Source organism: Mus musculus, chromosome 2 (genome assembly GCF_000001635.26).
Source record: "Mus musculus strain C57BL/6J chromosome 2, GRCm38.p6 C57BL/6J".
Taxonomy (NCBI): Eukaryota; Metazoa; Chordata; class Mammalia; order Rodentia; family Muridae; genus Mus; species Mus musculus.
This window is the reverse complement of record NC_000068.7, coordinates 20,104,185-20,117,430: the sequence shown is the minus strand read 5'-3', so window position 1 is coordinate 20,117,430 and position 13,246 is coordinate 20,104,185. Positions and strand designations below refer to the sequence as shown.

At 40.7% G+C, this 13,246-nt stretch overlaps 1 protein-coding gene across 8 annotated transcripts in view; it reads right to left on the bottom strand.

Annotated features, from left to right (window-relative positions):
* Positions 1-13,246, bottom strand: part of Etl4 (enhancer trap locus 4) — a 900,329-nt gene that overhangs the window by 693,105 nt on the left and 193,978 nt on the right. For all 8 annotated transcript variants that reach the window (XM_006497408.4, XM_006497426.3, XM_006497414.3 and 5 more), the window contains exon 2: positions 378-458. The gene's annotated coding sequence lies outside the window, so the exon portion shown is untranslated. The remainder of the gene's footprint in view (positions 1-377; positions 459-13,246) is intronic.

Genomic DNA, 13,246 nt, shown 5'->3' with positions numbered 1-13,246 from the left:
TGTGCCTGCAAACACTCCACCATGAGCCTCCACATCACAAGAAGAATCTTTATCAACCCGGGTTTATTCCATATGTAACAAAACAGATGCCAGCCAACTCAGAGGATAGATTTGAAAAGCCTCTTTAATATCTGAGTGTCAATTTATATCTCATGCTATATCTATGAAAGTGAACATTCATTCCAAAGCTATCAGAGAGGATTAACTCCATTTTAAAAGACACCATTGTGCAGATCTGACACAGCAAAAGAAATATGGCATATGAAACCTATAAATATTACCATAAAAACTTAGAGGAAAATATATTAAGTTCTCAAGATACGGAGGCAGATAAACTGGAAACACAAACATGTTGATTACCAAGTCATCTCACTCACCCCATAGTCAGTATTTCTTGCTCTGGAAAGAGTTTTGCTCATGGATTGAAGATGTCAAACACAGGGTCCAGGGGACGAAACCTAGAAGAATTAGAAAGAATAAGTAGATGTACAGTATCAGGACACGGAGAGTAAGGCATCATCCTGCAGAATGAAAAGCCTGCATAAGACTGAGGTCAACAATCAGGTAGATGGTCATGTGGGTGGGGGTTGGGGTACTTTAGTCCTTCCAGGAGAAGGGCAATGGGTACTGTGCCATCAGCAAGGGTGCTGTCAAGGGCTTAGAAAGTCCAGCCTCACTTAGAGAGGGAAATGAGATAGTAGTGGCTCTTTGTTAGCTAAAGAAAAGCAGCCAGTGACATTATGCTGAAAAAGGCAGAGCCCACTGCTATGCAAACTGTCTTAGTCAGGGTTTCCATTACTGCACAAACATCATTACCAGGAAGCAAGTTGGGGAGGAAAGGGTTTATTCAGCTTACACTTCCATACTGCTGTTCATCACCAAGGAAGTCAGCACTGGAACTCAAGCAGGTCAGAAAGCAGGAGTTGATGCAGAGGCCATGAAGGGATGTTCATTACTGGCTTTCTTCCCCTGGCTTGCTCAGCCTGCTCTCTTATAGAACCCAAGACTACCAGCCCAGGATGGTACCACCCACAAGGGACTCTTCCCTTTGATCACTAATTGAGAAAATGCCTTACAGCTGGATCTCATGGAGGCATTTCCCCAACTGAAGCTCCTTTCTCTGTGGTAACTCCAGCCTGTGTCAAGTTGACACACAAAACCAGCCAGTACACAGACCCTTGAGGCTGTTGTGCCATACTTTCTCAGATGAACTTTTACAGGTTGAAGGAAACTGATGGGATCTGATCCCTTAGCAGTAGTGTGGTGCTTGTCTCCAGACTGAGGACCCAGAAACCAGTTCCTCAGTACCAGTTACCACTCACCCTGAACCTAACCTACCACACATTATTCTTCATGGATGCTGTCAGACAGAGTTGAAGAGTTTCATTGCACTCTCAGCCTGAGCTTTTGTTTCTTTAAGTCACAATTTTTCCCTCTCTTTGGAATAGAGGTAAACTTTTGTAATCAAAACAAAAACACACTCATGTGGATTCTAATTCCTCACTATGAGATGCTTTCTCAAGAAACCAATGAAAGGAGAGGAAAGAGAAGATGTGTATGGATAGACTACAGGCAAAAGTCCTAACAGATATATGTGTGGTCCATGTTAGGGAAGGGTTCCACCCAACAATACTGACCCCAGACTTCATAACTGTGCTTTATGACATTGGAGGTACAGTTTCAAGGGTGGATACATAGAAACAGTGGTTCAAGTGCGATACAACCACACTTTCTCTTGAATACAAACTCAAGCAGCCAAGCTTGGAAAGATTGCATTCTGTACTTTTAAGAGAGAGAGAGAGAGAGAGAGAGAGAGAGAGAGAGAGAGAGCTATCCCCATTCCTTCTGTTGGATTAGTTGTAGTACTGATCAGTAGAGGCACTGAAAGTAAAATCTAAACCATCTGTGACGAGAACTATTGCTTCCTTCCTGTCTTCAAACTGGAATCCACAGACTTCTACTCCACCCAACAAGTTACCAGGCAGTACTTGGGTCCTAGAACCTGATGCTTTAAAAAACATTTCAAGTGCCTACACACATAAGTACAGCGCTGTTCCAGACTAAAGAGGCACAAGTACAGATTCTGAAGTGTAGATGAGGATGGATTCAGGCGTTATTGGAGGCTGAAGGCATATTAGAAAGTTTGAGGAGACCCTCTCCCAAAGTGTGAGGAAAGAAGTGCAGGAATAATAATTTGGAAACCAAGTTTTAGATCCTGCTGATGGCAGGGCCAGGATTGTGGTCATTTGAAGGGTTGTTTCCAGTCTCTGAGAGAGAATTTGAAATACAAATTAAAGAAAATGATACCTTTGCTCTGAAATTATAAAATATGAAATAGACAAGAGAGGAACCATTCAAAGGTGGATTATCAGACAAACTCATGATGGCTTGAGGCAGAGTGGAAGATAGGGGATTAAGGTATCAAAGCTAAACACAGTAGTGGATGCTCACAGTCAGCTATTGGATGGGTCACACAGGCCCCAATCGAGGAGCTAGAGAAAGTACCCAAGGAGCTAAAGGTAACTGCCACCTTATAGGTGGAACAACAATATGAACTAACCAGTACCCCGGAGCTCTTGTCTCTAGCTGCATATGTATCAAAAGATGGCCTAGTCAGCCATCACTGGAAAGAGAGGCCCTTTAGACTTGCAAACTTTATATGCCCCTTACACGGGAATGCCAGGGCCAAAAAGGGGGAGTGGGTGGGTAGGGGATTGGGAGGGTGGGTATGGGGGACTTTTGGGATAGCATTGGAAATGTAAACGAGGAAAATACCTAATAAAAAAAGAGAAAAAAATAAGTTGTCTAACATCCATTAAAAAAAAAAAAGGTGTCAAAGCTAATGATGATGGGTAAATGTCAGGGTCAGGGATGTGGGTCATGTCAAACAGCATCCAGGCTAACAGTACTGTAGAGACTGCCCAAAACATATTGTGCATGTTCTTACCATGTAAGCAAAGTACATATTAGATGTTCTACCTATTACTCTAAGTGCCTGGTCCACGTCAGTTCAATCAGCAACAGGTGGCCTCTTAACCCATCATAATAATGATCAAAGTCTAATCAGGCTAGGGTGACTCTTTTGCTTCAACTCAAGTTTGGAGATCTCTGTTTCTTGTCAAGTTTTAGTCTGCTGCAGCTTCAATTCTTTATGATCACAAATACAATAACTCTTCCAAGTTGGAGGAGTTGCATGTTTTGTTGATTTCCTCAAATATGCAAATGCAACTTAGGAAAAATTAGTATTTGCTCACCTAATCATCCCAGGAAAGCTGAATAAAAGTGGAGATGTGTCTGGATGAGTAAGAGCAGAGCTACTGGAATTTGTGTCCATAACTTGCACTGTTTTGTATGCCTTGTACTTAGCACAGAGTCTGGCACACTGGGCATGTGTAGCACTTGCTATTTTCTACAGAAAATGTAAACAACATGGTGGCTATGCACTTATACTTAGTTCTTGGTGCTCCTCACAAAGGTTACCAAATCCTGAGGGTTCATAAGAGACCCTGAACCCTGAAATAGCCTGAGGTTATGGCTACAGCCTTGAAAAACAGTCCTGTTGAGGGTATAGTGATTGACAGGCCAATCCCCACACTCAGAGAGTCATCAATACATCAACTCTAGAGGGTGGTGGTGAGATGTTTGGGTCTCCTAGCCAAAGACTGAGGATAATGGATAATCGTGTTGAAAGGAGGGAAACTGCCTGTGTTGCTGGAGGATGAGTACCCAAGATCAAAGTGGCCATTCTGTCACAGGCTTGAGTAAGAAGTAAGCACTAAGACAGGGCTGCCACCTTATGCAGTGGGGCTGGAGGGGACCTGTAGCTTCACAAAGCTACCTTAGGTTAGCAATTTTGCTATTGCGAGGCCTACCTGGAAGGTGGGCAAAAAGACAGGCTCTCCTGTAAAGCTTGGCTCTGATTGACTGAAGACTGAAGGGGTAGGATGAGAGCCTGCAGACTATTGGCCCTCAGCTGAGGGCCGAGGAAGCTAGACATGGATAGTCTCTTATTTGGGATGTATGTTTCAAAACATAGTGCAAGCAAGTGCACTGTAGATGTTCAAATTCTGGCACTTGATGACATGATAAAGACAGTAAGTGGAAAGATGAAAACTCCATGGTCATTTCCATTCAAGTCCTCCAACTCTACAGAACATATTATGTGACAGAGTTAAGTATGTGCTTTGATGGTCTAAAAGACCAAGGTTCAAATTCCAGGACCTTCACTGCCTTTGTTAGTCACATACTCCATTTTATTGGCTTTCTCCAATCTATTCTTGGGATAAAGAGAGTGACTTCTAAGGTCAGTTTTGTGAAAACTGTCACAATCCCAGTTATCCAAAGGCATGATAACACAGCACAGGAGAGTGGCCAAAAGCCTTGATGTGGAGCCAAAGCTTTTCCTCTGTGTGTGTGTGTGTGATCTAGTCCCTAGGTACTGGGTTATTTCTCTGAGTTCAGGCATGCACATTTATAAAGCACAGATGCTAATCTTACCTTAGAGTATCATAAGAACTTCATGAATTGATGTATATGAAATGTAGCCCTTGGGTGGTACACAGGAATCAGTAAACAAGACTTGCTGCTGTCTCCTGTCTCTGCTTGTTGTTTTCCAACATAGTGTTTCTTGCAGTGTGTTTAGTGTTTCATGGTATCACTAGGAGGCCATCCCTTAAGGTATAATTCAATATTTTGTACCATTGTCGATCATATTTTAAGGCTAAGACAATTTAGAGTATGAAAACATGGAATTTGCAACTCACTTCCCAAGTGTCAGGAAATCCCAGTCTCCATGGTAAACCAGTGAGCAGCCGCAAACTGTGCCTCTGGCACATTTTTCACACTTAGATGTAGTCATTAACTGTCTCCTTGGTCACCTTTCCTCTGCATGTGAGAAGGATCAGAGAAGGTATTGGGCCACAGGGAGTAGAAGGGAAAAATCATCCCAGGAATAATTACTTAAACTTGAGACCAAATATCAACAAAACATCAGCAAAAATGTGCTGGCCAGTAAATCAAAGAGTCAGGAATTTACTGGTAACAGCACCCCTGAAAATATTCCATAGGTATTTGAATAATGAAATCTGTCATTTGAAATTCTTGGTGTTAGCTGCACATCTTGTTTACAGAGTGTTAACAGTGACCCTCATGTTTATCTTTTTTCTATATGCTAATTATAATTGGATTTTGCAACCATAATTCTCATTCTCTCTTCCTTCCTCTGCAAAAGTCAGCATCAGAAGGTGAACTGATGTAAACAGCCTCTCCGAATGAAGCTTCCCTGTACTGCAGCCATGGCTCATTTGCAAGCAGCAGAGTTTATTTCTAGTAGCAATAAGTGATTTACCTTTCAGCAGAGTGAAACATGCCAGCATGTGCAATGTTGCAGTTTGGAACTTCAATCTAGTATGATCCTTCCATTTCTCTGTCCAACCAATGTGAAGCTCAGAGAGTATAAATAAACTATTGGAGGAGCAAGTGCCATCAGGCCACCCACTTGAAACCATATCAGCTGACTAGAACCCATTATACAGGACACCATACTTCCCTCCATGAGGGCCTGATGTTATTCAAGTGAATAGCAATTCAGTAGTGCTGAATGTGATTTAATTTTCAATTCAGACATATGCCATCTTCCCACACAGAAGAGTCATCTACTCCTTACTTAGACACTGGACCACTTTTAACAGGTAGGTGGCTATACTGCATTTTCAAAATATCTAAGACTCATTCTAAAATCAACATTTCATGCTCACACATTATAATGCAAATGTATGTACCCAGGACTGAAAATATGTCTATAAAAATAAAGTTGTTTTTTTTTTAAAAAAAGAAAAAACCTGGACTACCATTGCTTAGATGATTTTGTGTTTTTATGAAATTATTTATTAGAGCAGAGAATGTTTAATTCCAATGACAACAGTGCCTGCAGCAGTGTTTAATAGCCATTTACTTTTATCCAGGCAGAAAATTGACATTAGAACAAGCCTATTTTGATGAAAAAAACATTATAGTTTTTTCATGGGAAATATACTTTTTCAAATATTATTTAAAAATACACGTAGAAAGTATGGCCTCAACCTTAGTTATTAAATGATAGGTTTTTTCTTTTATTTTTTGGTTAACAATTATATCCAAGAGAGCTTTTGCTAGCATCCTGGCAGTACAGGAGGCATGGGAGCCTGGAGACGCTCAGGAAGAACAGATATCTCATAAAAAGAAATGAAAAATATTCTTCCTGAATGGATTGACAGCTATTCATTTTCTCAATAGTTAGGCTGCAGATGTTAGAAAATACCAACCTTTATGTGAAACAATGATCTAGCCACTGTATCTTGAGCCAGGCTGATTGCCAGGAAAGCCCTGGTTTGGTAACAGATGGAGAAAAACAAATCTCTGTATGAAGAACTATATAGATAAGCCAGAGATTTAGGCAAATCCATTTTTTTCTCATTCTTGGTACAGCCCCAATCCCAGTGCCAACACAAATGGAGAGGCACCATGCTCTTGGGGCAGGGCAAGCTTTGCCAAAGTTCTCTTCAGCCCGTTTGTCAGCTGATCTTCCAATCCTTCATGCCAAAGCTGGCTTCATCAACAAGTAGAGAAAGAATAACAGTAGCACAGGAGCCAGAAGAACCGATGTGAAGAATGCATCCTGGGATTATACTAAGGACAAGAATTCTGTAGTGCTTTAGTGGCATGAAGCTTCTGGATATGTGGAATCAAGGGCCTGGGTGTACCTGGGCCAGGAATAGCAGATGAGTAGGCAGAAAAGAGAGAGAGGCACCAGCAAACTCCAAGTCATCTCCATTGCAAATCCAGAGAGAGTGCGAAGTGCAAAGCCAGAGCCAAAGGTCCAGAGAAGACAAGATACCCTCAAGGTTAAGAGGTATTTTTGACCTTCTGGGCTTGCATGAGGACAGAGATTTCTCATTCTCTCAAATAACAAGATTCAGAGAGCAGGCGTTAGTCCAATTAGGTAGCTGTCGATCACCACTTAAGATATAAGTGGCACTACTGAATCTCTGGGCCTATCTTCCTATGTTGGTCACTGCTGTTTCACAGGTATCACAGCGGAATAGAACCTTTCCCCCCCCATTTACACCATTTCTGGTACCATGAGAACAAATTCCCAAGGGAGAGGATTTCAGGTCAGTTCAAGCTAGATTCTTCTGAGTCCTGTTTCCATTCATCTCTTGCAGGACATAGTCATTTCCAAAGGTATAGTTGTGGCATTCCTATATTGGGTATAACCAACAGCTGCCTAATTAAACTTAAAGCTCACTTAGTAAGACAGAACTTATACCTGGTGCTGTTGTAGTAAATATTTACTCTAAATTGAGGGGATTTTTGACCCCACCTTTTATCATTCAGTTCCCAGATAAAAGACATAAAACCTTTTATATTTATGATAAGCCTTTTTTAAAAAGTAGAGCAAAGCAAATATCTACTCTCTGTGCTATTATATCTATTTCCTTGTCAACAACTCTAAGATATGACTTGTTATATTCCATCTGGGCCTACCTTCTACTGGTCAGGCCCTATGGCCGTGTTTTCATGACTCACCTACCCCATAGTATCTCTTTCCTCCACATTCTCTTCATCTCCCTTCATGGTCTCTCCTCAGACCCCAACTCTGTCTATCTCTCTTCTGCCCAGCTATAGGCTGTTAGCATCTTTATTCAACCAGTAGGTTTTATTTTAATATTTTTAAATTAGATATTTTTTCATTTACATTTCAAATGCTATCCCAAAAGTCCCCCCATACCCTCTCCCCCTCCCCTACCCAACCACTCCCACTTCTTGGCCCTGGTGTTCCCCTGTACTGGGGCATATAAAGTTTGCAAGACCAAGGGGCCTCTCTTCCCACTGATGGCCCACTAGGCCATCTTCCGATACATATGCAGCTAGAGACACGAGCTCTGGGGGTACTGATTATTTCATATTGTTGTTCCACCTATAGGGTTGCAGACCCCTTTAGCTCCTTGGGTACTTTCTCTAGCTCCTCCATTGGGGGCCCTAAACTTGAGGATTCTCTCATCTTGGGGCAGCCAGACCTTGAGATTATTTAGTATTTAGCATTACAATACACAGCAAAAAAGCAAACCTCAGCATGGTACTATAAATCTAGCAAAGTACCCACATTTAGGAAGCAAAAGAACCTAGAAGATAATCCCCAATAGCTAAAATCCAGTTTAAGTTATAACTGTGCTTTAAACACTTATTCTTATACATATGCCTGTGGAGATAGTAGAGCTCTCAACCCTTAACTAGAAAATCTATTTGCAGCAGATGGAGACCATTGAAGAAAGCCTCAAATTGTTCAAAAACGCAGAGAACAATAGATCATTGGATACCCAACCCCAACTGATACATCTATAACATAATCCCTACACCTGGGGCTAGGAGAACACCATGAAACAGGGGGTGAAAAGATTATAAAAGCCAGAGGAGCAGGACATCTGCTGGGAGATTGTGGCTTCTGTATATAACAGGGAAGCTACCCTCATGAAGTCTCAGTAATATGGCTGCTGATATAAGGCCTGAGCAATAACATGAGAGGCTGACATCAGTGTGGTGGGGGGACCTCTCAGGACCCCAGCTTTAGTGGAAGGGTTACAAGTCACCGATGAATGCTGAGAAAGGGAGAATCAACTTTCTCCAGGGATGATCTTCATCGACAGGTTATTCAATACCAAGTCATCAATCCTAAAAACATACAAAGGAGTCACAGTAAATGGACTCAGTAGATTGTGTTTGTATGTATGCACACATGTAACAATCATAATTAAAGATAATGGAGAAAAGATGTGGGAAAGTGGAGGTCAGATCTGGGAGGATTTAAAGGGAAGGAGTGGGTAGGGAGGTAAGTATGATCAAAATATGTTTTGCAAAAATCTCAATGAATTAATAAAAACTTAGATTAAATGGGAAAAAGTACAAGAAACAATGTCTTTACCTACAAAGGAAAGAAACTTGCTATAATATCAAAGTTATGATTAAATTTTCACCTACTTTTAAGTTGTTGCTTTTTAATCAATATGATGAAATCCCTCATACCCAACAGGCTTGAAAAACTTGAAACAGCTAGGCAACTTATAATGTTTGTTTAGCAAATAAGAACTTTCTACTTAAATTAGAAGATCTAATATCAAAAAAGCACAGTAATGTGTCTCCCCTAAATAACACACACATTTAACAGGGAAAGTTATTGCTAAGTGTTACTATCTGTAAAGTTTACAAGACTTCTTTAATCAGACCAGCCAGTCCAGGAACAGACAAAGAGATCAACAGAGAATTCAGAAAACCATCTACGTATGTATGGTGACCTGGCAGGTGACAAAGGAGTTCAATTTATAAGAAGATGGATGGTTTAGTCTCTTCTAAATTAAAATTTGATAAAGCTTAATAAACGTTTCTGCCACCACTGAGGGAAAAAATGGCCCTCATTTTCCACATCAAATACAAAAATAAATCCTAAATGAATTAAAGATTTAAATGCTTAAGAAATTAAAAACAAGTGAAACAAGAGTCCTTAAGCAAAATAGGAGTTTCTGAATCTATTCAGGAGAAAGCATTTTTACTAGGAAAGAAAGTTTACAAAGTCATGCAGAATGTTAAACAATTTTAAAACAAGGAAAAAGATGCAAGGCAGAATGAAAAGGTACCAACCACAGGAGACACTGAGAAGTAAGTCCTATAATGTATAAAACAGTGAGTAAAAGCCAAAGACAACAATTTTTGATTGGGTGGGAAATACAACTTTATGCTCAACAAAAAAAATCCATGAAAGACAGTTCTACAGGCTAAATAGATGAGGAGATGCTCAAATTCAAGTATATTTGGGGAAATACAAATTAAGGTATAACAAGATGGCCCACTCCATCATTGAACCAGCAGTTTAAAAAGAGCTCTAGGGGTCAGGAGGTGGTGGTACAAACCTGTAATTCCAGGACTCAGTAGGCAGAGGCAGGCAGATCTCTAAGTTCCAGGCCAACCTGGTCTACAGAGCAAGTTCCAGGATAACCAGTGCTGCACAGAAAAACATGTCTCAAAAAAAAAAAAAAAATAGAAAGAAAGACAAAAGAAAAGAGCTCTAACATGGAGTTGGAATTGGGCTGCTTCTTACATACTACTGGTAGATAGCAAGGAGGGTGTTCAGATTATGGCAAAGTTCAATGATACAGACTTCATAGTTGAAGTCATGGTATAATTTGTGGAATTCTGATCCTCACAGCAAGACCCTAGTTTAGTATCTGAATAATCATGGTTGACTGATGAAGTTACAGGATGCAGTGTTATGTAAAAATGGAAACATTAGACACCTTTTAATAAGAATGAGTGGTACTAGCCAAATGGAATGGTTGTACACCTTTAATCCCAGTAGTATTTGTAGTTTTTAATAAGTATAAACACCAATAATAACTTTCATTGTTTTTATTTTTTCACCTCGACATAAGATCTTCCTATATAGCCTAACTCAGGGTCTTACTGACTCAGTATGCAGAGTGCTAATTATAGGCTTCTGCCATCATGGCCAGCTTTTTAAAAAAATCCTTTGAGTTTCAACTGCCTTATTTATAAAGTTGAATGACTGTAATACCTACTTCAGGTCCTTTAAGAGCATGTGGGAAGCTCTCATGCTTCCTCTATGCTGGTGTAGAACAAATGGCTGCATTTATCACTAGTGTTTTCGGAGCTATAGAGACCAGAAGCAAGAGAGATTCCCAAAGGACCATTAAGGGACTCAAAGCAAAATGTGCAAAAAGGCACAGAATGGCTTGTTGAGGAATTTAGCACCAAGAGTGTGAGTGAAAAACAATCCCATGTGAGCTGCTAGGTCATGCTTAAGATAAAGGAGGGATGAATGGGGAAGAGGCTCAGAAGGAAATGCCTTGAAGATTTTTCACCAGGGATGACTCTGCAATTGTAAGCTACAGTGTCTTAGTTCCTTTGTGACACAATAGCAGAATCTATAGCTGGGGAAAATGTACAGAGACTAAAACTTTATCTCTTATAGTCTGAAACTTTGATGTCAACTATGTGTTCCATGGCTCCTGGTACCCATGAGAGCCTTCTTGCTAATTCCCACATGGCTGAAGGCATAAAGAATAAGAGAGAATGAAGGCTGTGCTATCCTACAGCAGAGAACTATTGAAGGCTGAGAGAGACCTCTCTGAAGGGGTGTTGCTCCTGTGAAGTAGGGAGCAGGACTCCACCTCTTACTACTGTCACACTGTCACTACAAAGTCATGATGAGGACACATTCAGCCAAAGCACAGAGTGATCATTGTTGATGGAGAAGTGAAATCTGAGTCTCTTAGTGGACATCATAATCTATAGGGTTTAGGTTCTAAGGAAGTTGCTAGGACCACTTTACCTATACACAAGAAAACTGAAGAATAGTCATGAGTCAAGGCAACTACTGGCATTACAACTATTGGAACAAGGTTGTAAACAGATTAAAGGAGTTGATGTAGAGGCCAGTATCAAGGGCATTAAGGGGTGCCGAAAGCCTCAAAATCACGTTAAAGGGGTGTTGAGGATGGAACCAGAGCGAGATGGAGCAGCTTCTAAGTAGGCAAGGAGTAATGATTTTGAATTATCACCTAGGAAACCAGAGGTATTTTTTAAAAAAGATTTTTATCATTAAGGGCAGTTAGAGCTTAGTACTAAGATAAAAAACAATGTCTTTATTTCAGAGGCATCAAAGAAGAAAGTCACAGAGAAAGAGCAAATAAAGCAGCAGACAAGGCAGACCTGGCTTGGTTCCCACAGTGCAGAGGAGGCCGAGGGAGAAGTGAGCTCATGGAAGAAGCAGCTGGACCAATCTATACTGTTCACCCAGTCACACAGCATCTATACTGTTCACCCAGTCACACAGCATCTATACTGTTCACCCTGTCACACAGCATCTATACTGTTCACCCTGTCACACAGCATCTATACTGTTCACCCAGTCACACAGCATCTATACTGTTCACCCTGTCACACAGCATCTATACTGTCTCATCCCATCACACAGAGGCACCAGTGTGCATTGTGGCTGCAGTCTCCACTCCCTCAATGAGCACAAGAGACTTTGTGCTACATGTCTAAATATCTTTTAAGGTCTATGTGATCCTCAACACGCCAGGGAAGGTTTCCCAAGTTTGAACCTTTGTAGGTGTTTTTCTACCAACTGCCAAGGTTAAAAAAACAAAACAAAACAAATTATTTTAGACACTTCAGCCTAAACACAATGATACATTCACAAGCCAAATCAACTCTTCTCTTTAAGGGTCATAATTTTGCATGTACAGAAAACCAGCAGAAAGCATTCAACCTTTTCTTGTGTAGACATCAACATGTTCTTTCAGGTAAAGACATCACAATATGATGGGTTACAAACTGTAATGAAGTTCAGATCTAAACTTGAACAATTATTCATATGTGGAAAAAAAATCCCATACTACCACACCACCATGTCACTGCTAACCTCTGGCCTATGGTCCTTTGGCACATAGACGGTGGAAGTTGAAGTCATTATTATTCCTCCAGATATATACTCCTCTAGATTATTTCATTTCTCTCTGGCTTAGAGAAATAGCCAATGCACAATGACAGTTCCCATGCAAGGTTGTTCTTTTTAATTGTCTGTAAGTCCTAGAGAGTCAGTGTCTATTGTTGGAAGATAAAGTTTGCAGCAACTGTCTGTCATGACCAATGCCAGAGATAAAGCAATTCCACGAGCACTTACTTAACACAGAATTGAGAAGAGCACAAAGTTCCTGTAGCCCAGACATTCCTACCCATGGACTTCAGGTTGCTTTTGTAAGAAAGGGACTGAGAAGCTGGGATTGCAGCAAGTCTCACTCCTTAAATCTCTTCACTTTCTGTCTCATTATTTAGGATACATTTAGGTGCCATTGTTAGGTCACAACTGAGACAGAAGCCAAAGGACAAGCAAAGGAAAGGGAAACTGGCCTTGGAAAGACACCTGCAGTAGCAGACTCCTGTTCCATATACTTCTGTATCCGATCCTATTGTCCTGCCTACATGTGCCATCTCCCACTTGAGCTCCCCTTACTTCACTTAACAAGATAGAAACAGTTAAGGTAGCTTTTCCTTTGAGGGGGAGGGGGAGTTCCAATCATATCTGAGCTTTCTTCATAAATACATGGAATAAGTTGTTTTCTCTCTGTGATAGTTATAACTGATTATTTGTGAGGATACAGGTGAAAGTCATACTTCTTCCTCAAGGGAG